This window comes from Melospiza georgiana, chromosome 10 (genome assembly GCF_028018845.1).
Source record: "Melospiza georgiana isolate bMelGeo1 chromosome 10, bMelGeo1.pri, whole genome shotgun sequence".
NCBI lineage: Eukaryota > Metazoa > Chordata > Aves > Passeriformes > Passerellidae > Melospiza > Melospiza georgiana.
The window spans coordinates 3,284,093-3,306,535 of NC_080439.1; the positions used below are offsets into that span (position 1 = coordinate 3,284,093).

Consider the following 22,443-nt stretch of genomic DNA (forward strand, 5'->3'; position numbering starts at 1 on the left):
CCTGCAGCATGTGTATGAGTTTGGTACTGTTAATCACCTAAAATCTTCAATTTTCTCCTCATTTTTGTTGTGATCTGGTGATTTAGTCTAACGGAAAATTACGCCCTTCTGTGTAGAGGGGAGATGTTTATTAAAATGATGTAGCATAGATTGAGCTAAATGTCTGCTTAATGGTTATTTATCCTTTCAGTGAAATTACTATTTCATTAGCTCTAAATAAAGCTGCAGTCATGGAGCTGCTAAAACTTAAGATCTTCCATCAGTTTTGTGATACTTTTTCAGATTCTGTCAGGTCTTGGTTGAAGTTCTTGGGTTTGAAGCAGATTCACACTTTGTTATTTTACATCCATTATATTTTTTAGAATTACTCTGGCTTGGTTGAGTGTGATGAGGAATAATTGCCAAGGGAAGGGAGGGAGCAGAAAATGGTGATTTTTTTTTTTTTTTTTTTTAAGGTGTGGGTTGTCTACAGAATTACACAGAGCAGCCTAAGATGTAATGCAATGTGCAGGCTTGTGGCAGTGTAAAGTTTCCTGTTAAAGGCAGTCATGAGCTCCAAAATTTGACCTCATGAGACTGCCTGTCCTGTGTTTTCACATCCTCTAGTCCAATTTGAGTTGGGATTTTTAAATTTGCTCTGAGTTTGTCTCTTCACCTGCCATTGTCAGGGATTTGCTCACACGCAGATGAAAGTTATTCATGAACGTGTCAGTCATCTCCTTTCATATTCAGGGTGAACAGTTCTGGGAGCACTATTGTTGTAACAACTCTCCTGAAATTTATTCTGTTGATGTCAATGTTGTATTTATGTGTAGCCTGGCTCAGTTTATAACCTTGTGTATCACAGCACGTAGCCATGAAAATGGGTTAGTGCTGGTAGAATTCTTCTCAGCAAGATCTGACTACTCCCTGCTCTTTAAAGGCTTTTGCAACTGATGTTTTACTTCTCAAAATTTCAGATTTGTTTTTTGGGCTGCTCGTCATCACTGAAGACACATTGTTGGCATGCCTGAATACCTTTTAAAATAATTTCTAGCAATTTGTGTTCTGTGTGGGCAATACATTATTCTGTCTGTGTAAAGCACAGGCTGAATTAATATAGGGTACATCTGTCCTATAGTGAGTCTTCAGGCTGTCCTTATCTGAATTAAGCTGTGTGTTCAAAATAACGTTAAAAATTGGTGTGTAAGCATGGTTTCCAAAGTTAATGTTTGGTTTTCTCTATGTGGTTTGCATGTCTCTGATACAATATAATGGGCAGATGGTAGGGAAAGATGTCTGTATAGTCAGCTGTAATTAGTGATGAATGTGTCTTTATGAATATATACAAACTTTGTATCTATGAAAAATGAACATGTACATACTTTGTATCTATGAAAAAACAGAGTGGTTTAATTTGGGAATCCCTTAAAATTTTGGGGTTTAATTTGGCTTCCCAGCATGGTCTTGTGCACTGGATGATTAAACATTAGCAGAATGTAGAGGTGGGGGAAATAACATACCATGTATTCCTGCAGGAGGCAGGGAAATACTTTCTGAGTCTTGAATTATTGAATTGACAGGAGGACACATTTTCTGTCAACTTCTTTGTGAAATAGGACATAAAGCTGTAGCTACTGCAAGACAAAAAAATTAATCCCACTGTTCATTAATAACGGTGAAGTTTTTGTTGCTTATTTTCCCTCTCTACTTGGCATTTGAAGCAGTGATGTACAGATACATTGATCCCATTAAGAATGTGTTTATTTCAGGTGTAAATGTGTTTATTTCAGGTGTAAATTTCAGAGCAGTCACTAAAAAGGTTGTGTTGGAGAGGGTTTGTAGCTCTTAAGTAATGTGAGAATAGTTCCTTGCCTGCTTGTGGCTTGGGTAGCTCTCAATAGCATCTCGTTTGGTGGCCTTAATGAAGTATCTGTGATAAAGAATTGTTCTAATGTGGTGTGATTAAAATATCAGCTCTAAGGTCGCGTTCTGGTTTGTTTAATACACTTCAAAGCTAATGATTATGAGAACTGCAGGCCGTGGCTAATGGGATAAAAGCTGTGTGAGTTATCCATGTCCTTTTTGGGCTTTTGGAGTCATTGCAGAGCAGCTGGAGCTGTGAGATGGGAAAAGAGGAAATTTCTTATTCATACAAGCTAATGAGTTAAATGTGTGTATGGCTTTTGGGTTAATGAGATTTGACCTCGTGTGTTGTAAAGAATTTTTGGTTTAGTTCAGTGTTTAAATATGATAATTCTTGAGAAATATTTTTGCAGACCTTGAGACTCTTCTTTCAGGAAGAATAAATGATGACAACAAGAAGAAGAAAGTTAAAACAATGTATTGTATTTACTTTTAACCAACTAGCTTCCAATGTATAGGCTGGCTGTCTTTGCACTTATTTATGAGCTTTGTGTTCTTCAGCCCTGAAGTCTTTCATCATTACAACTAAAGAAATAATTGCTTAATAATGCTCTCTGTTCCTGCTCTGCAGTGTGAGTCTGACAGTTCCAGCCCCGTGATGCCTTGGTGGCCTAATGGACAATCTGCTGCTTCTAGAAAGATCTATCCTGTCCCAACCAGAGCTGAAGCTGTGCCATATGTGCAGGGGGGTGTCAGATGTACAAACCAAGCTCTTGTTGGCCAGCAGTGATCTCCCCAGACTGTGGAAGAGCTGCAGTCCCTGTGCTTTTCCTTTCCTCTAATTCTGTCATGCATGTTTCTGTGTGTGCCGTGGGTTTGGGGGGGGATTTCCTCATCTCAGAAAGGAGAACTCTCATTTCCTTTTTAACCTTTCTGCACAACACAGTGTAGGCTTTGTTTTGCTTTTGCAGTTCTGAGAGTTCTGCTCAGATAATTCCCTTTGCAGCAAGACAGAACGCCCAAACGCCGCTCACCAGTTGCATTCTGCATCTGGCACTGTTTGAGCAGCAGCTCCATTCCAGCCTTGATTCTCCTGTGCAACTTTGGGGTGAGCTGGAGGACTTGGACATCTCCTTTTGACTGTGATGTTTTTAAGTGCCCTTGGCATGTCAAGGTAGTGTTAAGAGCGTGGGTACTTTGCCAAAGACAGCCTGTCAGAGCTGCTCAGCATCACTCAGCCACTGGAGATTGCCTCCTTCCCTGGCACAGCAGCAAAGTGCCAGGCTTTGGGGACTGCCTCCATGGCTGAGGTGATGTTTGCTGCCCTATTTTTCCCCATACATCTCAGTTATGTAAGTTGGAAAGAAAGGTCTAAAGATTTAAGGCATTATTTTTTAATTGGTACACCAAAACTGCCCTTTTTCAATGTTCTTTTTTTTTTTTTCTTTTACCACGTTTAAATTAAAGCAGCTCCTGGAGCATTTAATGACTGTGTACTTCGCACAGCAATTGGAGTTCACTGAAGCAACTCATGTTTTCTCTCTCAGATATCTTTTTCTCAAAAGAAGCATTTGCTCCAGTTTCTAAACTATTTAAAGTAATTAATCAAAACATAAGATGACAGGAACAGCTTCTGTAACATCAGGTCCTCAACTTGAGATGAGGTTGATGCAAAGGGAAAGTGCCCAAGCCCCCAGCAGTGTGTGTAAAGCCTGTAGGTGAATGATGACCTTTTCATCTGCTAAGAGATATGAGAAGTGGGAGGAAGAAGACAGGGGAGCCGAGTTATTTTTACTGTAAATATGTCAGTTTATTGACTTGTTAATTTCAGATTTATTCAAAAAAGCAGGAGGAGGAAACACTAATGTCTGCCAAAAACAAAGTAATTAGTGGGAGTTGAAAGATGTCTAATGACTCTTGCAAGTACTGAAGAGGAATAAACTAGTCTCCTATTAAACTGGATATGGACTTTTAAAAAACTGTAGTAATTCTATTTTATCTTTAAAACATGTGCAATTGCATATGGTAAATAAAAACCTAAAGTAACATTGTTTATTCACAGTAACATTACAGGCAGAGAGTGGGATTTTGATTAAAAAAAATTAAAAAACCAAAGCTGACTCCACACTTCTAAAATAAGGGCTCAGCTAACACTTGACAAAGCTTGAGTTTGAGTTGAAGATGACAGAAGAATTTTAGATTAATGCTTAATGTGCCTGCTACACCTCCTTGGTCTAGAGTGACAAACAAGATCTTGTTTCATGGCTGCATGTGCTATGGAGCAGCTTCTTTTTTCTGTGCCAGGGGACTCTGGTTGTGATGAGTCCAGTCACAGGATCCATCAGCACATCTGCTCTGCTGCTTGTGTCTGCCCAAGGGAGCTGCTGGTGGATCTGCAGGCTGGGGAGCTGGGAAGAAGGGGAGAGACAGAAGGGTCTGAGGACCTGGAGAGAAGAGAGCCAAGGGTTGGGAAGAGCAGCCATGCAACACATACTCCAATAATGCAGCAGCTGGAGATGAAACCTGGGAGCTTCAGAGCTGAACCCTTTAATTCAGCCCTGCTCTGCTCTGTGGTTGCTGTGATCTCATTTCCATCCTGCAGTAATGCTGATTGAAGTGTGGCAGATTGGGATTATGTGTTGTCCCCCACTGGTGATAGTGAAAGCTGGGAGGGCTCCTCTGCCTTTGCCCCTGGGTCATGGTCTACATCTGAGCTGCTGGCCTGCTTTATCCTGCTCCCTCCATGGCCATGGATGGTCCCTCCATCCCCAGGGATCTACCCTTGGGTCATTCTGTGCATCTTATCCTGCTCCCTCCATGGCCATGGATGCTCTTCCATCCCCAGGGATCTGCTCCTGGGTGTCATCTCTGCATCTGAGCTGCTGGCCTGCTTTATCCTCCTCCCTCCATCGCCAGGGCTCTGCCCTTTTCTGCTCTGCTGTGCCCACAGTGCTCCTGCAGGCTGTGCTCACAAATCCCCCAGGGCTCTGTTTTCTGCCACCTCCACAAGGGCTCAGAGCTGTGTCTGTGGTTCTTTGTGGCTGTATCTGTCTGTCCATGGCTGTTGTTCCTGCAGTCCCGTGCTGTGCACACCTGGCTGCAGCTCCCCGGTTTGTGTCACCTGCGTGGTCACTGCAGGCACCAGCTCTGCCTGCTCTGAGCTGCCTGCAGGACTTTGCCTTGGATTTGTCCTCCCCACATCTCTGAGGCACAGGGAATGTCCTGGTGTCACCAAACCCCACGGGGATTTTGGAGCTGTTGGAGTCTCCTCTTGCTCAGAAGCTTGGCGTCATCTCTAGCTGACAGTTCCCATCTGTTTTTCCTACCGTGCCTCTCTTAAAATACTAAAGAAAGCAGGAAATTAGATATAGGGGAAGATACTAAGGAAAACAAATATCAGAAAAAAAGCAAGCAGAAATATTTAATTATAGGGGATATGGAGCAGCAGGGCAGATAAGATACCCATGACAGTGAGCAAGAATCAAATTGACTGTAAGTAGATCTATTTTGAGGGGATGATATGCATGAAGTAAAAAATGCCATTAGTAGTTTATCATATAGAAGAAATGTGAGGGAGGAAAATGTGCATGCAATATTAAAACACGGTGCACTTGTGGATTTGACATAACAGATAGCAGGTCCCCATATATGAAGTGACAGCAAAATACCCTTTAGCTGCAAGGGGACCAGCTTTCACTCAGTCACAGTGCAGACAACTTCTTGAAGTGATGGAAGCACATTTCCCAAGAAGAACATGAGGACATCTCATGTTTGGAAGGGGAGAAAAGCAGCAGAAATTCAAATCTGCATCTAGGAACTGTTCCAAGGAGCTGGGTCTCATAAGGATCTTTGTTACCTTTAGTGAAAGCCCTGTGGAGATAGAGGTATGGAAATGTGTCCCACTGTTTGTCATCTCAGCACTGGCAGACACCAATTAAATTGATTTGCACCATCCTTTCCTAATCCTTATCCATGTAACTGTCCTATCCTGGAGTTATTACTTGATTCCTTAGGAAGTACAGGGCTTTGGAGGAATCCCTGGGAATATTGCTGAAGCATTGAGAGAGCAAGGACAAAATTAATTTTTTCCTTTCAAAGGCTCTAGGATTATCCCAGGAGCTCAGAGAAGGTAACACCAATGGATAGGGTAGTTTCAAGGGAAGAAGGGAAAAAAAATTTCTTATTTTTACATCTTTTGGTAGTGGACAAGTCACTTCATCTTTACTTAACCTGTATAAAATGAAAACAGACTCTTCCTACTCATAATGGCCGTGAAGCATGTGGGGTTAATTTGTTAAAGATAAAGGGATATTTGACAGTGATTTAACAACCTCAGTCTGTAGGAGCCATGTAAGCAACTAACTGGGCATCTCATTCATCAGGCTGGGTGATCTTTGCTGGCTCAGAACAGCCTGGTATAGATTTTTAGAGACACTGGATCGTTCCTATTACTTACTTGAAGGATAAATTGCACCATTTATCATGGCATTCCCATTTTTATTTTGTAAATCTTTCAATACCGTGATTGAAGAACACTTTGAAAGCCAATAAGTGCAAATCTCAGATATTGTAAGAATTGTAAAAAGGGTATTGTGCACCATCCTGATCAAAGTAACAAATGGCATCAATGGACTTGCACAGCACATAAATGTTATGTATTTTCAAGGAGGCCATTAGAGCACAGCATTCATTTGGAAAATATTTGGAATAATAACCTATCATTCACTCGTGGAAAATTTCAGTGTTGGGTGGCGTTTCAGTCAAGAAAATACTTGATATCCTTTAGAAACAAGAAATTGTGCCATCACTGAAGCCTTGCAAGGTTGTGCTGAGACAGGAAGCAGCATATTAATGTGAAATTTCCATCTTTTTCACGCTTAAATGGAGCAGATCTAAAGTCAGTTCATTCAACAAAATGGCAATTTGGATCTATTTTACAGAGCTCACTCGAGGCAATGTGCTCTTCCTAGTTCACTTTAAATGTGGATTCTGAGACTGTGGAAGATTTTTGCATATTTTGATTACCATCAGTTCTGTTTGCTCGCATTTTACCTGCTTGACTAGAGAAATAAAGTTTTCCTGGGTATCTTTTGGCATATACAAAATCCAGTTAATTAAGACATGCTATACTTTCTCCCCAGAGTCAAAGTATAATGTTCAGCTGGCCGACTTGCATGAATAATCCATCACTGTGAATCATTAATTTAGAAGACAAGCTATGGTAATTGATGTCTTTATGCAAGCTATGGAAATGCTTAGGGAAATTGCTTATTTTTTTCTTGTTAGTTCCCTTTTTTTTTTATTTTTCATTTGCTTTGGAATATTTCTAGGCTTGAGAAGTGTGGATTCTGAAATGGATTCACCTGAGATTAAAGTTCCTGTGGGAATGAGATCTCCTTCTTGAGTTTGATAAAAATCTGAATATTTTTGATCTGAAAAACTTTTAAAATCATAAGACTTATCTTGTGTGCCTACATTGGATGAACCACTCTAAGTTTTGGAAGTTTCTAGGAAAAGGAGCTGCCGTGGTGATCTTAGCAGTGGCTTTAATGTGGTGAAGATGCTTTAAAAATTCCTGTCATAATTTGGTAATGCAGACAGGGATTGCAAGGTAAGTTGATATTTAGACCTTCCTGAATTACCCAGCATGATTTTGTATCAAAATAAGCATATAAAAGGCTGGTGATGTATATATAATTATATAATTTTATATATATATATGTATTTGAAATATGTACATTTGAAGATAATTTGTATAAGTAATTATTTATATATATATTGTTGAAAAATGTACATTTGAAGATAATTTATCACATCATTCATAAAGCTCACCTGTATGCTACATTATACTGTAACCGTTATTTCTCTGTGGCATGAAAAGTTACTAATTTTGTTTTCTTTCTGGGAATCTCTTCCCTTTCACTCATAATTGAAATATGAGGGTTTTCTACCAATTTACAATTACTTTGTCTGCCTTGAGAACAAGGAAGAGGCAGTTGGTTGGTATTGAATGGGAGCCAACAGCTTGGTGACATTTCAAAAGTGGGATATCAATAACCCATATATGACTTAAAGCACGTATATATTATGTAATAATGTCATATATGCAAAATATTATAAAGTCCTTCCATTGATGTTAATGGGATTTGGACTATAACTACATAGTACTAAGATGATTTTTATTCCATTGAGGAAATTTCCTAAATATTTCTTGTGTGTTCTGTAGCTGAAATGCAAAATGGACCATTTCTACAGATAGATTTAAAATGTAACAATTCTGAAAATGAGCAGGCAGGCTTATTTTGTGTTCTCTCTCTCTCTCTTTTTTTTTTTTTTTACTCTTGAATATTTATTTCCCATTTAGGCATCAAACTAGAGGCTTATTTGATCTCATGTGCTTGGCTGCTCCTGTTTGTTCCCAGCTGAGCCCTGATGTGCTGCATTTTGAGAAATCCAGCCCTGAATTTTGACATTTTACACAGGAGCAAAAAAGAGAACACGTTCCCAATAAATTCACATTTGAGCTGAATTCAAATAGGTTTTGCTGTTTGGGTTCAGTTTCATAAGGTGGGAGAGGTGAAATGCTGCTGATAGCTGCAGTTATTGAAAAATGGTAATCACGACTTTCATAAAGTGAGATAAGCCATGTTTATTAATGTTTTCTGTGGCCGCAGAGTGACTTGGCCCTGGGACATTAAATGCCTAAATGGGTTGTGTAATTAGCTTTTTTCCACTTACAGATCAAGCAGCTAAACACACAACATTTTCTGAGCAGCTCAAATTATTTTTGTCGTGTTAGTTTAAGCCAAGGGAAAATAATTCTGATTTTTCAGGTTTTTTGAATAAAATCAGAGCTGCACAGTGAACAGAACTGGGGTCCTGAGGAGTTTCTATGCCAGCCATAAAACTCCTAAGCCTGGGATAATTTCTGTGGTCCCACCCCTGACACTGAACAGAGGTTTGAACCATGCTGGCCAAGAATTCCAAAATTATTGCCCCAAACCCATGGCATGTAGTGGCTATGGGTAGAGACCCCCCCAAGCAAACTCTTCCAGAGCTTTCTTGTGTTTGCCAGCAAAATTCTATTGTTTGAGCCTGGTGTGTTGTTTATAGAGTGTGAAACTCAGTTTGTCCCATCCACTGTGCATACACAATCAGAACAATATTTTAATGCCATTCTTCTTCTCCCTCCGTGATTGACATCAAAGAGAGAGACTGAAATAAAACATCCCCAAACTGGCCAAGTTTGAGCTTTTAAATCCATATTAATTTCATACTTGGCTACCTCAGCTGGCATCATTGTTAGTGCAATTAAAAAATAAACACCCGCCCTAAAGAATTTGCAGCCAGGCTGTGTCGCACTCAATCCTGGGGGAAAACTCCTTAGGCACAGGGAATACTCCAGGTTTTTGAAAGGCTCTGCTTGAGTGCCTGCCAAATGTAAGCTTTTTTCCCCCACAGTAACCACTTTGACCTCTTTGACAGTATCATAAACCAAATAAATACACTGCAAAATCCCCAGTTTGATCAGGACATTACAGAGGAAAATTTCTAGTCTGGATTTCTGGATAAAGTAATCTCAGCAGTTCCTGGAGGGAGCGAGTGGGGAGTTGCCAGTGTCAAATAGGAGGTAAATATTTCTCTCCCTGAAACAATTCAGCAAAAAGACCTCTGGAAATCTGAACAACCTGAGGACTTTGAGGCAGTTAAGCTCTAATTTTGTCATGGCATGGTTTGACTCTTTCTGCATGAGACAGGTTAAACGAGTAGGACCTTTAAAATGAGAACAAGGAAATGTTTGTTTAATAAGGCCCCAGTAAAGATTTTTTCCCTCATGCAAACTCGCTGAATGGGAGAGCAGAAGTGTTTGAGGTTAGGGATCAGCTGTGGCCATTCAGGCTTGTAATTACAGCTGTGATAAGTGTGTTTTCAAGTCTTGCTGTACTAAGAGTTTTCTTAATCCATTATTTTATTTGGCCTTTCATTGCTCCTCCTAGCACATTGTAACAATTCCTGAAATCTTCTGAATCATGGGAAAACAAGTGTTAGGCTATTAATTTCTGGCTCTATAGAGACATAAACTTGAGTCTTGCCTGGGCAAGTGCATGGCCGTGTCTGACATCACTAATGTTGTATTTAGTAGCCACAGCAAGCACACAAATATTACAGCTCTGTGTGGTGAACACTGGGCTATTCAAAGTCAATCTTTTTAATGTAGCATTGGGGGGAAAATGTAGTGAATTTCTAGTCCATTATTAGCAGCCTTGGTTACTGTGGGACTTGGGAGCTGGATAAGAGATGGCTCCTGGTGAAGGCTGGATGTATTCTGCTGTTGGCTTCCCTGTGTTTTTAGGGAAACAAGCACTGATGTCTCAGCTGGTTGCTGTCTAAGTGCAGAAATTCATGGCACTGAATGTCCCACAGCTTTGGACACCTGATCCAGTGGAGCTGCTGTCACCTCTGCACAGGCACTTCACTGCTTCAGACAGCAAAACTCAGTGTTGTTCTTCCCTTTAGGGTAGTACAAGTCTGTGTATTCTGCCATGGATGAATTTGAACAAAGAAGAAATCAAGCTAAAAGTAACTTTAGGTGGATGATTCCATGCTCTGAAGGGGGCAGCTGTAATTTTAGTGTCTCATGTGTCCCAGTGATGAACTTTGAGACAGAGGTGGCTGTGCTGCAGTCCACAAGTGCCCAGCTGATCCCTGTGTGCTGCCTCAAGGATTGGCAGAGTTGGTGCAGTGAGGGATGAGCTGCTGCCCATTGACACCCGGGGGTGTGTTTGGATGCAGTGGAATAACTGTCCTGTGGTGACTAACTAAGGAAATGTGTGTCATCTGGGCACTGCTGCTCAGCCAGCTGCACCAGCTCTGGCAGGTCTGTGTGAGGCAAGGCGTTCTGCCTGCTTGTTGCCTAATGGGTTTGGTGCTGAGGCAGATTGACTGAAAATTAAAATATATTTTCTTCTTCTGTGACCATATCGATGGAACTGCTTGGCACAAACTGGGTCTGAATTCCTTGCCTTGAGCTGCAGCTGTCCATTTTGCCTATTTGACAACTTAATTTGGACATAAAAATCAGATAACCCATGTAAAGCTTGAAATTTGGGCTCTTTGTATAGGCACAAGAATTCAGGTTAACCTACTTAGTTTGGAAAGCCACGCCAATTAAAAAGATTAACCTCATTTTAAATAAGTGTGTGTGTTCCCCACCAATGGAAAATACTGGACGCCCATGAATCATAGCTCATCACACAAAAGCTGGGAGCAGTGTCAGAGTCTTTCTAGCACAAGGTGGAATTAATATGAACTTGCCATAAGAAAACATCTGAGACTCACTGGAAAGCAGGCAGTTTGGTTTGGGGAGGGGAGGTCTGAATTGTTCATGGGAGACAATGAGGTTTCAACTTTCAGTTTTCATTCTGGGTGTTGGAAATGATTCAGTTCCTTTCTTTAAGGTACCGGAGCTTTCAAATTATAAAAATCTGAATAGAAAACAAAACCAAAACAAAACCACCCAACCAAAAAAAAAACCAAAAAACCCAGACATCCTCAGATTCAATTCCTTTCTTTAAGGTATCGGAGCTTTCAAGTTATAAAAATCTGAATAGAAAACAAAACCAAAACAAAACCAGCCAACCAAAGCCACCCCAGCCATCCTCAGAAGAGCCCAGCAGGAGCGTGTTCTGCAGCCTCAGGGAGGGTGTGTGGATGTGAGGCAGCAGAGCACAGCACAAGAGCTCTGCTCCCCCAGTGCTTTGTGATTGCTCTTGTTCATGGGAATTGCTGCAGCGCTTGCAGTCGGGTCTAACGTGCTGCAAACTCCTCTGTGTGGGAGAATAAGCAGGATTAAGACAAATTCAGCTCCCTGCATGTGGTGTTTCAGTGGCTCATCGTGGAGTGGGTACTTGGAACAGCGTCAGTTCCCATAAACACAAAGCAATGAGGCTTGAACAGTGAGCACACAAGTGAGCTCCAAGGCCAGATCCCACCTTCCAGGCACAGCTTGAGTGCTGGACTCTGAACTGAGCTGTTTTGTCCATGGTGGGCCAAGAGTGATGTTTCAATAGCCACAAGCCTCCAAGGCCAGGATAAATGAAGCTATCAGAACAGAAATGGGATTTTATTCCCCGTCAGTAAAATGAGGCTTGTTTTTTACTCTGTTTGAAAAAACTATTTTGTGCTTCTGTGTCTTCTGTTGTGGATAAGATGCCTGAACAGCAGGAAGTTGTTTTTCCTCCCTGCCTTTCTGTTTCTAACTTTCCAGTTTATCCCTTAAAGCTGCTGCTGTTCCAGATATTCTCTCTGAACAATTCAGAAACACATGCAGGGCATCAAGCTTACATCTTGTTTTCATGTCCTGCCAGCTCTCCCAATTGGAACAGCATGAGGCTGCTCCTGTCCCATTTGTTGGCTTTTGGGTTTTTTTCCTTGAGTTGGTAAATTCATGGATGCTTGTGAAGGAACAGGAGGGAGGAAGAACATGAATGATGATGTGGAGATAAAAGCATGAGGATTTTAGTGGCAGTTCTGGCCACTGTGCCTTACTGGGTGGTTCATTCCTCCTGCCTAGATCTGACTTGCCTGTATTGGTGTCTGCAGTCTTGTCTGTCATGGGCAGATGTCCTGGTTGCTTGCTTTTTTTAGATATTTGCAGAGCTGCTCTCAAGTGCAAGCAATATAAAACCAGAGTTGTGGGGTTGTAGAAACCATGGAGATAAGGGAGACAATTGAGAATATTTGAGAATATATGAAAAATAGCAGGAAAGTAAATAGCAGTGATGCTGAGGCCTGAGAGGCAAGAATTGGAACTGGCCTTAGGGTGGGAGGAAAGAAGAGTTTAATTTTCTTCTCCATGTGGAATTCCCATGTTTCTCACTCCTTTGGGAAGATCAGTGATCAACATCCTTCAGATCAAAAAGAAATTCTTATGGAATGCCTTGTTGAGCTTTTTCCACTGTGAAAAATACAGAGTGAAAAAATCCTGCTACTGGCTGAATTTGGCATCGAGATTATTCTGTAGTTTTTAGAAAAAAAAAATCTGTACTTTGTAACAGATGTTATTCTGCTATGTTAGAGAAATATTTGGAGAGGCTTAATGCTGAATTTTCCCCTCAGTTCCTGATTTTGCTGAAATCTCCTTGCTCAGTGAGTCCATTTTGCTGGTTCAGAGCTGAACCCCCTCTGAGTGACTCTTCTTTCTCACCCTTTTGTCTCTGGAGACTTTGTGCTAGACCAGCTTTAGAGCATTTTTCCATTCTCATTTTGTGCCTCAGCCGTGGCTTTGCTGGTCAGGCTGGGCACAATTGCCAAGACAGCTCTTTCAGCTGGTTTGAAACCTGGGTTTTTCTAGGTCCTGCCTGGCTCCTGGCCATGCCAGCCCTGCTCTTTCATCTGGTTTTAAACCTGGGCTTTCCTAGGCCCTGCAGGAATGGTGTCCATGCATTACAAACAGCAGTCCTGGTGACGAGGAATTGCTGCTGGTAATTAATCAGGGTATAACATCTACTCTGAATGCTGGGGTTAATTGTTTTGGGTTTGTTGTGGGTTTTTTTTTCTAAAGTAATCTCTGCCTTATTACTGTACTGTAAGAAAGTAATTCTGATCTCAGAAGTGTTAACAGAAGTGAATAACAACTCTCCTGGCAAGAGGGACGTTACCCAAATGTAAATGGAGCCCGGTGTTGATTGCAAGGCTGCAGCCAATATTATTTTGTAGGAAAACAAGCTGGTTTGTATGTCACACTTGCTTTCAGTTCATGCACTGACAGACTCCTCTTCTGAAATTCTGATGCATTTTAATTAACTTTCTTCATCATCCTGACATAGCTATACCATAGCCTGATCTCTTTTCTTCTGAAGTCCTTGTGAAGGGAGCTGGACAAGGTAAGGAAGAATTAACTTCTGCTTTGATCTTTTGAAATGCTGTTTCACGCTGTGTGCTTTTTCTATTTACTTATTCAGGGATGATATAAAGATTGTCATTGTTCATTTTGTTTTGTTAAGGATATTTGAAAACTTTCCTGAGTTGGTTGATGGGCTTTTAGAAGACATTCAACAAAATCTCCTCCAGAGATGCACAATTTCTAGTTACTTCTCCTGCAGTGTTCCCTATTCCAGCAACCCTAAGTAGTGAAGGGTTCCTGTTCTGTTTTTGTTTCTCCTTAATTAGTTGTGTCTTTTAGTCCTCCTACTTTGGAAGGTTTAAAATTGGCTGTGAGAGCTTGTATAATGCCAGGCAAAGTACACAGACTAATGTAATGTATCTCAAGTGACTTTATGCATAAATAGGGAGTTGCAAGAAAAATGCTTGAAACACTGCATTCCAAACTCACTTGCTGGGAATGCTTCCACAGGATGTATTATTAATATATTTTGGTGCTGCTGAAGCTGTAATATCACCATGCATTACAGCAATATCTGTGACATAAGTGACAGCTTTCATCACTTATCCAACTAGGCTCCAGTACATGCAGGGATCTCGCCTTTACACTCCAACTGCAGTGATTGCATCTGGCAGTTGCATATGGTGAAACTTAGCTACTGCCCTTTTAATTAAATTATAGTGGGGGCTTGATGATCAGCTGAGTTTCACAGGAAAATAACAGAAATGGGACTTAGTGTAAGTAGGGAAATTCGTGGTACGTGCAAGAGCAGGCAAGAAGTTGTTCTTGTGTCTAAAATAACTGATTGCAGTGTTCTATCTCTGCTGCTCCTGATGGAAAGAGACTGTTACAGAATTAGATCTCACCCTTCCTTTCCCAGATAGCCCTGAGGAAATCTGAGGGAGGAAAAGGAATGCTGCTGTCTCATTTGGGGATCTTCCCTGGATGGTTGCACCCTGAGTGGAGTACTGCATTGGCCTTTTCACTGAAAAGTCATTGCAGAGGTAGAATGTGTTAGAATTGACTCTGGAGAGCCTCTGAGAGCCACCTTCCCCTCCTGTGTCTGGGCATTGTCCCTCCTTCCAGCAGTCAGGTCAGCATCTTCACCACCAGAGCAATGCACCTGACAGAGACCTCATTCAGAGAGCTGTGCAGGACTGACAGCCCTCCCTGGGACACACATGGATCCTGAAACCACCAAAACCAAACAGGCTGTGCCTAACTGAGGTAATTCTGTGCATCTCACCAGGTAGGAGCTGTGCAGGACTGACAGCCCTCACTGGGACACACATGGATCCTGAAACCACCAAAACCAAACAGGCTGTGCCTAACTGAGGTCATTCTGTGCAACTCACCAGGTAAACTGCCTTTTGGTCTGCTGGAAGCAGATCCTGTGTAGTATTTCAGTCTCAAGCTTGAAGCTCTCCCCATCAGACCGTGTTGGCTTTGTCAGATGAGCCACAGGCACACCCCCAGTTCTGAACCTTTTAGAATCCCCAAGTTCCATAATGCTTCAATTTTTCTCCTTCACAGAGCTTGTGGGTTTTGTGTTTTCTCATTTATAGCTCTTACTTTGTGGGGCACACTGGAGCTGTCAGAAATAAGGCATTCTGCCAAAGTATTTCTAAAAATTTGTTTCTCCTAGACAGAAGAAACAAACAGAGAAATTGCACATGAGGCCTCCCAATTGCAGGCCTTAGAGCAGTAGATTTGGAAACAAGACCACCTTTTTTAATTGTCTAGACATGTATTTAGATGTTCGCTTTAGGCTATTCAGATTTAAGTATTTTGGACATGGCTTCTCAGCATCTCTTTTTATTTTTTAATTAGAGCTGAGGGAATATGCTTGAGGAAGTGCAATTAAGACAACTTTGGCTTGCATAATTGCCTCAGCAGGTTAGTGAGTCAGTGCCAAGCTCCATGAAAGTTTAAAAACATTTGGGATTCAATGGAAAAAAATTGTCAATATGAAATTTTTCAGTGTAGCATTTGTCTTTCAGGTTTTCTCAATGTTCCTGGTGCCATGGGGTCATTTAAAAAACAGGAATAAAGAATCCTGAAGGGCATGACTTGGCTGTGTGTTGGAGAGCAAGGTTTTAGTGTGGTCCGAACACTTCGTATGGAATGACTGTTCCTTGTCTTAGTCACTCTACACTGGAGTTTTAAACACTCCTCTATTTCCTATATCATTATTGTGCTGCTCTCTAATGAAATTAACCTCCAGGTTTCCTGCTCCAGAAGGCAATGACACCATAATTGACAGATGGTGACAAAATCCCTTAACTTATTAATAAATGTTTGTGCGGCTTGAGATAGAGATGTCATTGCACTGAGACAAACTGATTCCAACAAGGTTCCACATGTGTCTGTAGAGTCTCTGCTTGACAAGGTCAGATGCTCACATAGGCTAAGGGCAAACATTTTTTAGGGAGAAACATTTTTTGCAGCACAGAAAATGTGAGTACATCCCCTATAACATGAAGGAGCTGCCTTGCTGGCTAAATGGAACACGTGTCACAGTGAGCAGTGATGGTGCCTGCCTGCTGTCCAAGGAATGCAGAATTCCCCAGGCTTGTCACCACTTCTACTGAAACCCAAAGTGCTTTGTAGATCCCTTCCTGTGCTGCTTGCACAGTTGGTTATCTGTTCAGTTGTAGCTTGAAGCATTTAATGGCTGTTTAGTTATTTTCCCGTTTCCTTGGCTGAATTCTGCTGCTTCAGAGCAGTGGCACCTCCTGAACTGTGCATGTGAGGATGTTGGTGTTTGATTTGCTGCTGTCACCTGCAGGCAGGCTCTGTGTGCAGCCCCAGGTGTGAGCACATCCCAGGGAGCTGGGGGAGCACTGCTGGCCGTGGATCCCAGCAGGATGTGTGATCCCTGGCACTGCTGTCCCCTGCACACCTGGCTCTGGAAAAGAAATTTATTTCTCAGGTGGAGCCAGCTCAGGTTTGAGCTTTATTTCTCAGTTCTGCTCTGAAGTGAGAGAGGGGCTGAGTGCTGGGGAGGAAAACAAGGATTAGCTCAGTGAGCAGCTGATGGGAGCATCACATTAATTCTGTGGGGTTTGCTGTGGTAAAACCACAAGGTTCTGCAGGTGAGAATGCTTTTGCTCCAGTAGTGCTGGCTGGAGGTGCAATTTTTGCCCAGTCTTTAAATAAAAATCTGAGAGGTTGTATTGCTGGACAAAGCAGAGGAAAGGCCATTCTTGTGTTGTTCTGCAGTGGATCAGGAGGGTTTGTGAGCAGCTTGAGGTTTGCGGTAGCAGCCACATTCCCCTGTTGTTGTAGGGCCTGAGGCAAGCCTGAACTAGCTGGGAGCAGATCGTGGACATGTCTGGAGCCTCCTCTGCGCATCCCTCAGGGTAGCCATGACAACCATGCCTGGTCTGGAGAGCAGCTGAGGCTCTCACCAGCTGCTCCTGCCTCCCCTGGGCTGGGCTGGGGCTCGGGGGGCTCTTTGGGAGGGGAACTTGGGTTCCTTGTCTAAGCTCTGTTCATTTTCTGAGCTGCTATTGTTAGTTAGGTGGTGCCTCTCTCTGGTGTTTATTGCCAACAAGAAATCATTCAGAGTAAAGGTGCCCGCAACAATTGGCATATTTCAGTAGTGGCTGAAATTTCACCGACCTCACATCCTTCCAAGATTCACCTGCCACAAGCATGGCACTGTTCTGATTGGGTTTGGGGGCAAGGAGAATCCCCCAGTCCCTGCCTGCATCCCCAGTGGGTTTTTCCCCTGACCCAGCAGGTCTTGTTCCCTGAGCAAATCCGTCTGTTGCTTTATCAAATTGTCCTGCCAGACTTCTGTCTGCTCCTGCAGCTGCTCTTTACAGGAGACAATGTAATCAGTGCTGTTACCACGCTTGTTTTCCTCCCAGGGTTTTTTTTTAACTCACTGATCAGGAATCAGCAGTTTTTCTCATTTGTGCTTCCCACACCTTTGGTGTTTAGCTTGCAGGTAGCCAAGAGTAATCTCGAAGGCAACTAATCTTAGTTTAGTCTCTGTGTGCTGAGGAACCAAGGCAATGTATCACAGCTTTATTTTGTAGGTTTTTAAAGCCATAAATTAGTTTCTTTATAAAACCCTCTGTAAAGGTGTAAAAGAAAAGGAAATTATAACCCATTTTTTCAACCTGTCTGACAAGTACAAGGTACTAGAATTCAACCCTTAATTGAATTTTTGGCACCTTCCTACGCCGAGTCCAGGTCTCGCTGTTTCAAAATCCGTGCTACCTCATGTCTGTGAACTCAGTTGGAGTTTGTTGATAGGATATCTCAAAATATCTCAGCTTCCAGAGAGCGCCTGCCCCTTCTGCATTTTGCTGGAACCGAATAGTTCAGAGTTTGTGGGTGTGAGGGGGCGAATTTGTTCTGCTTCCTCTTAGTCATCCCAGCCTTCTGCTGGGGAGAGGCAAGAGCTGGAGAAGCAGTCCTGCCTTTATCAGATGAATGTTTTTCTTCAGCCATCACAAGGATGGGTGTCCCTTGTGCCCATGCACAGGAGCACATCTGGGCTGGCCCCAGGGCAGGTGAGCAGCAGCCCTGAGCTGGCTGTGGCCACCTGGGGAAATGTGCTGGGCTGAGTTTTGGGGCTGCTGATATCTTTCCAGGTGTTTTCTGAAATGCTGAATTAAAAAGTTTCCTGGGAATTGAACCAGATGGACCTCAGTGCCAACACCTGCTGAAGGATGGATATCTGGAATCTTGTTTTAGTGCTCCATCACTGTTTTTTTCCCCTGAGAACAGTTGCAAGCCAGAACAGAACTGATATGCTCTGACAAACCACTGTAGCAAGTGAGGATTTGTGATACACAACTGTTGTTCAAGAGGAGGCTGTGGCAAGGAGAATTTGTTTGCACTGATTCCTTGATTGCCTGGTAGGAGAGAGGTGTTCGTGCATCAATTGATGAAATCAAACAAAACTCAGAATCTGTCTGACACACCCTCAAATGAGCAGTTCATACCTTTGGCCTTAAAAACTGTATGGCTGAGGAGTGAAAGAATTTTTAACAGCTTTTTTTTTTTTATTTTATTCTCATATTTAGCAGTGAAAGCAAAACGTACACAGTAACATGTGAAACTGATGACTGTTGATTTTTAAACATTGTTCAGTGGGGACACTGACTTCTTTCCCACTGCTGCAGGATTATTTAACCAGATTGCATTGATGCAGATCAGCAGTGACAGACTGTACTGGGGATGTCTGAGGGAGACAGAAAAGACTGAGTAAAATTTTGATGATACTCCCAGGGACTGTTTAAGTTTCTGGATGTGCATTACATAATGTTCAGCTTCATTTCCTTCAACTTGAAGTGTGTTTGTGAGTAGGGTCCAGGCAATCCAAAGATGCTCTCGGTGCTGCTGCAGTGACAGTCCAGGGTTTGGCTGGACAGGGATGCTCAGAAGTTGCTGCTCCAGAATCAGTCCCAGCTCTTGGTGGGACCCAGCCCTCCTTTCTGAAAGCACAAACCCCAAATAATCCAGCCTGCAGTGAGGCAGGATCAGAGAAGCAGGAGCTGCTCTGGCTGGAATGATAATTAAGAGCTGGATTCCCAGTTGTCAGCAGAGCAGTGTGAGCATGAGGCAGAAGTGTGAGAGGAATTGAACTGAGGAATTTACCACAGACATTTCCCATTAGATGGATGAGATGAGACCATTTTCACACTGGGAAAAGGATTGATCTGTGGTGTTTCACAGCCCTTCCCCACTGACCAGCACCCACAGATCTTTAGTTTGCTTTAAAGCACCTTCCCTTCCATTGGACTCATTCATTTATGTATTTTCACGTTGGAGAGCATTGCCAGCAAAGGAGCTGATAAATTCTCTGCCTGTATCCATGTGTTCATTCCTGCCTCCCTGTCTTCCTTTCCCCTTGGTGTCTGTGTGGGGAACTTCACTGTGAGCTTCATTAGAAAACCTCTCTAGACTAAAATGATGTGGAAGGGCTGGGGAGGAAATCAAAATTGTTTGGGTTTAATTCATTCCTACTGGGAACATCTATTTTGCACAGTGTTGCCATCAGTGGGATTTGACTTGTAGTTGAAAACATAACTTTGATACTTTGTCTTGTTAAGAGCATTTCAGTTTAAATTTTATTTTTCTCCATCTATGTAGTTACTGTATTTTCTGTCCAACTAAATAATGAAAAGTAATATAATTATTTCACATTAGGAGCTTTTGGTGAGTGGTCACAAAGAAAAATGATTTTGATTTGTATATGATGTTGGGGTTCCAGCATTGTCTAATAACAAATATTTTATTAGCTCTCAGACAGTCTGACCTGCATGTTAAACACTTAATTAAGATGTATAAATTTCTCCCCTCCTTCCCCTGTGCAATTATTTAAGCCTGTCTGGCAGTGGCACATAGGACAGAGATCAGTGATGGAGTGCTGAGCAGCTGCCTCTGCCACTGCAAGGCTGGGGAACTTCCCTTTCTGAAAATTGCAGATTATTTCACATCTGTTTTAACCACATCAGGTCTCCCAGTGAGCTCAAGCTGCTCTTGATGCAGGAGTGGAAAGCTTCACTCTCTGTGTAATTGCATCCACACTGAGCTGCACAACTTGTTTGTATAGATTCGTGTGGGAGAGCTCCCAAATTTGGGCTCATCCTCAACAAAAGCAAGATGAGCTCCTGCTTATCTATTTCCTGAGCACCATTTTTGGTGCCACTATAGGCCTGTGTGATGGAGCTTTGTTAAGCTTTTCTTGCCTTGTGCAGCTTTTAGGATAAGAGAATAATACCTGGGCTCAGTCTATCACGGGGATGTGCTGGCTCAAGTCTTATGTAACACTGGCAGAGGCATGCTCCAGGGCTTTTAAATAAAGAAATCTACAATGCCCATGATCACACAGAAATCCAGTTATTTTCTGTAGCAGAAACCTTAATATCCTTAAGTCAATAATTTATAAATGGGCAGGTTAAAAAAAGAGTACTGCTATTAAGCAGTTTTGCTGGGGAAGTTTGTGGTGTGTTGATAATGTTTGGGGTTATAAATAGTGTCTCAGTGTTTCTGGAATAAATAATGATGGTCAGACTGATGTTTTGCAGTGGAGTGCTGGGTAGTTCTGTCAGTGCACTGGAACATGCAGACAGGATTAAAGCTGGTGCTTTAGGCTTCTATGACTTTTCTGTGCTGTTCCTAAATAGAATAAGAGCCTTCAGTGGACATTTTTGCTATCTTACTAAGAATCAGAGGAAGCTTGATCAAGTAATGCACAGAAGTGAAGTGATGCCACCACAGATCGTTTATTGGAAATTTAGGAAGGAGAATATTTCTTATATATGTGGAAAGATGAGAGGCAAGGCTCTCCTTTTCCCCTGAACCACGTGGGATTGCTGCACTGGTTCATCTCCAGTTTTCTCAGTTCAGGACTGAACAAAAGGCTGATGGAGGCTGGGGGACAGGAGGAATCTTAACTAGTGCTGGCACCAGTGGCTGCCAAGGCACGTGTGTGTACCCTGTTGTTCTTTGTATTTTCCCAGCTATAAAATGCCAGTAATAACACTTAAATTATGGATCACTCAGCGCCGTGTGAGTGAATTAGATAATGCTACACAGGCCTTTGAAGATGAAATGCAGAATATAAATGTTGCATAAAGCTCACTTTGTGCCGTGTCTATAAAACCTGGTGCTGCAGCCCCAGCATTGCTGGGAAGCATAAGGAGAAGCACTTGGGCTGCCTGCATTGCAAATTGATGGTGTGGAGCAGCAGCCTGCACACAAATCTGGGCTGTGCTGCCGAGCCCTGCAGCCTGGCACAGCAACCTGTAAACACTTGTGGGTGAAGCTCTGAGCCTTGTCCTGTCCAAGCCCTGCTGCAGGAGGGTTTGCTCTGCTGTGCCCTGCAGGCAGAGGGAAGGAGCTGAAACAGGAGCTCTGCTGCTTGCTGCTTCTCACCCAAGGCTTGCAGCAGTAGTGGGTCTCATGCCAAGGTAGCACAGAGTTTAAAGGAAAATAAAAAAGGAAGGATGAAGTTACACATTCCCTGCTCCAGGAGCTGGGATTCTACTATCAGTAGTTGTGTGAGCTAAACTGGGTAGAGTGAGAACTGCTGCTTACCCCAGAGCATTTCAGCAGAGCCTGGGGGATGGATTACTCAGAGGCATCACCCTTTTTTAAATTTAGTTTCCTTCCTTGTTCCCTCTGGTGTTATTTCTCACTGTACAGTGCCTTTATCCTCTGAGTGGAGATTGACTCCCAGCTAACAGAGCTGCCCAGCTTCTCACTGCTATTTACTAACAAAGGGGGTTTATTTGGTAACTAAGGCATGATTGATTTTCTTTTTTTCTTTCAAAGAATTTTTGGCTGCTTGCCACGTGTTTTGCAACTGAGCAACATCACGGAACAGTAACTTTGTCTCGGGTGTCAGGGAGCTCTCTCACAGTGCTTGAAACTGTTTTACCTGTTGGGGGCTTCAAGTGACTTAGACAAATAAGTTCCATCTTACTGGAAGGTCAAATGAAAGAAACAGCAGATTTCTGGGTTTTTTTGTGGAAAAGTGCAGAAACACAAGCCAGTTCCAGGTCAGCACTGCTAAACAGCCACAGTGCCAAAGGGAAGGAGGGAAGGGGTTGCTGTCTTTGGCGTCTTTTCTGTAGAAGCTGTGAGTGTTTTGTTGGTCTGGGGCTGGAAGATTTCATAAACATACTATTACACAAGGGAAGAGGTTATTTTTGTGTGAAAATACATCATCACTTCTCTTTTAATAGTGT

General features: G+C 42.5%; 1 protein-coding gene across 1 annotated transcript in view; it reads left to right on the plus strand.

Annotated features, from left to right (window-relative positions):
• SERPINI1 (serpin family I member 1) overlaps positions 1 to 22,443 on the plus strand; it is a 44,503-nt gene that overhangs the window by 1,204 nt on the left and 20,856 nt on the right. The window lies entirely within an intron of this gene.